The sequence below is a fragment of the Piliocolobus tephrosceles genome, chromosome 12, assembly GCF_002776525.5.
Source record: "Piliocolobus tephrosceles isolate RC106 chromosome 12, ASM277652v3, whole genome shotgun sequence".
Taxonomy (NCBI): domain Eukaryota; kingdom Metazoa; phylum Chordata; class Mammalia; order Primates; family Cercopithecidae; genus Piliocolobus; species Piliocolobus tephrosceles.
The window spans coordinates 35,009,948-35,013,306 of record NC_045445.1 but is presented as its reverse complement, the minus strand read 5'-3'; the positions used below and the strand labels follow the sequence as shown (position 1 = coordinate 35,013,306).

The 3,359-nt window shown below is 39.4% G+C and overlaps 1 pseudogene; it reads left to right on the top strand.

Annotated features, from left to right (window-relative positions):
• Positions 1-2,138: 2,138 nt before the first annotated feature.
• Positions 2,139-2,681, top strand: LOC111531445 (annotated as a pseudogene).
• Positions 2,682-3,359: the final 678 nt, after the last annotated feature.

The following is a 3,359-nucleotide window of genomic DNA, read 5'->3' as shown; positions in this document are numbered from 1 at the left end:
CTCATCTGACAAAGGGCTAATATCCAGAACCTACAAACAACTCAAACAAATTTACAAGAAAAAGCAAACAACCCCATCAAAAAGTGGGCGAAGGATATGAACAGACACTTCTCAAAAGAAGACATTTATGCAGCCAACAGACACATGAAAAAATGCTCATCATCACTCGCCATCAGAGAAATGCAAATCAAAACCACAATGAGATACCATCTCACACCAGTTAGAATGGCAGTCATTAAAAAGTCAGGACACAACAGGCGCTGGAGAGGATGTGGAGAAATAGGAACGTTTTTACACTGTTGGCGGGACTGTAAACTAGTTCAACCATTGTGGAAGACAGTGTGGAGATTCCTCAAGGATCTAGAACTAGAAATGCCATTTGACCCAGCCATCCCCTTACTGGGTATATACCCAAAGGATTATAAATCATGCTGCTATAAAGACACATGCACACGTATGTTTATTGCGGCACTATTCACAATAGCAAAGACTTGCAACCAACCCAAATGTCCATCAATGACAGACTGGATTAAGAAAATGTGGCACATATATACCATGGAGTACTATGCAGCCATAAAAAAGGATGAGCTCGTGTCCTGGAATCATCCAGCTGAGAATGCTGGAAACCATCATTCTCAGCAAACTATTGCAAGAACAGAAAACCAAATACCACATGTTCGCACTCATAGGTGGGAATTGAACAATGAGATCACTTGGACACAGGAAGGGGAGCATCACACACCAGGTCCTATTGTGGGGAAGGGGGAGGGGGTAGGGATAGCATTAGGAGATATACCTAATGTAAATGTTAATGGGTGCAGCACACCAACATGGCACATGTATACATATGTAACAAACCTGCACATTGTGCACATGTACCCTAGAAATTAAAGTATAAAAAAAAAAAAAAAGGATCTGGAACTAGAAATGCCACTTGACCCAGCCATCCCATTACTGGGTATATACCCAAAGGATTATAAATCATGCTGCTATAAAGACATATGCACACGTATGTTTATTGTGGCACTATTCACAATAGCAAAGACTTGGAAACAACTCAAATGCCCATCAGTGACAGACTGGATTAAGAAAATGTGTCACATATACACCATGGAATACTATGCAGCCATAAAAAAGGATGAGTTCATGTCCTTTGTAGGGACATGGATGCAGCTGGAAACCATCATTCTCAGCAAACTATCGCAAGAACAGAAAACCAAACAGTGCATGTTCTCACTCATAGGTGGGAACTGAACAATGAGAACATTTGGTCACAGGAAGGGGAACATCACACACTGGGGCCGGTTGTGGGGTGGGGGGAGGGGGGAGCGATAGCATTAGGAGATATACCTAACGCAAATGATGAGTTAATCGGTGCAGCACACCAACATGGCCCATGTATACATATGTAACAAACCTGCACGTTGTGCACTTGTACCCTAGAACTTAAAGTATAATAAAAATAATAACAATAAAAAAAGAAAATAGCTAGAGGAGAATAATTCAACAAAAAGATTTATGTTTAAGGTGATGGATATTCCAATTACCCTGATCCGATTATGTAAATGCATCAAATTATCACATGTATCCCAAAAATATGTACATCTAATATGTATCAATTTAAATAAATATACGAAAGAAAATAGTTATAAAAATGGTAGATATTAGTCTGACTATATCAAAGTCACTTTAAATGTGAATGGTTTAAATGCACCAATTAAAAGACAGAGATTGTCATAGTGGATAAGAAAATAAGACCCAATTACATACTGTTTATAAGAAACCCACATTTAATATAAAGACAGAGACATATTAAAAGTCAAAGGTATGGTGGCTCACACCTGTAATCCCAGCTCTTTGAGAGCCTGAGGTGGGAGGATTGCTTGAGCCCATGAGTTTGAGACCAGCCTGGGCAACACAGTGAGACTTCATCTCTACAAAAAAAATTAAAAATAAAGTAAAAAGATAGCCACAGATATACAAAAAGAAAAAAAAACACTAACCAAAAGAAAGCTGGGGTAGTTACATTTCTATCAGATAAAGTAGGTTTCAGAACAAGGAATGTCATCAAGAATAAAATGGGGGATCATGCTGCAACTGGCACTCCACAGGTCAGGTGGCTGCACAGTAGTGGCGGAGGTGACCATAGCCACATAATGTCCATGGTTCGTTCATCCATCCATGCTAAATGGATTGTGGGGAAGGTGACTTGGACAAAAATGCAAACGACTGCTAAAGTGAGAGTGACCAGGCTTGTTCTGGATCCCTATTTATTAAAGCATTATAATAAGAGAAAAACCTACTTTGCTCACAATGCCCTTCAGCAGTGCACAAATGGGGATATTGTGCTTCTCAAAGCTTTACCTGTTCCACGAACAAAGCATGTGAAACATGAACAGGCTGAGATAGTTTTCAACGTTGGAAAAGTCATAGATCCAGTGACAGGAAAACTCTGTGCAGGAACTACCTACCTGGAGAGTCCATTGAGTTCAGAAACCACCCAGCTAAGCAAAAATCTGGAAGAACTCAATATCTCTTCAGCACAGGGAAGGAGGAATGGAAGAAGAAGCCAAAGGGAAAGACTTACATGCTTATTTTATGGAAAAAGAAATTTTTCTAAGTTTCATCATAAACTGTATCAAATTTCTCTTAGTATTTATAAAATAGCTAAAAACAAATGAAGTAAAGGGCATCATGGTTTTTCACAAAGGTTTATGGTCATGCTTCAAATTTTCTTTTCAGTGAATATACTTTCACGTTACCACTAAGTGTGTCTAGCAGTCTGTTGTATTTTGTAAGCTCACTGTTTTAGAAGGTTTTGTTTTTGTTTTTCGAGACAGGGTCTGACTTTGTCACCCAGGCTGGAGTGCAGTGGTGCAATCTTGGCTTACTGCAGCCTCAACCTCCCTGGCTCCAGCAATCTTTCCACTCCAGCCTTCTGAGTAGCTGGGAGCACAGGAGCGTGCCACTACAGCCGGCTAATTTTTTGTAAATTTTGTGGAGACAGGGTCTCCCTATGTTGCCCAGGCTGGTCTTGAACTCCTGGGAGTGAAATGCTCACATTGGCCTCCCAAAGTGCTGGGATTACAGGCCTCAGCCACTGTGCCCAGCTGGTTTTCTTTTTTTCATTCAAAGGAATCTTGAATTTATCTTAGAACCTTTATTTTGAGGGAAGAAAGCCTTTGAATATAAACAGATAAGGCCACATTAAGTGAATATTTTGGATGCTATATATTCAAAATAAATATTTTATTTTTCTGACTTCACCAGTTCCAAAGGGAAATAATCAACATGCTTATGGTCAGAATTTTTTTCAATCAAGCTGTATTAATAAGAATGCTGATGTGTGGAAAATAAAA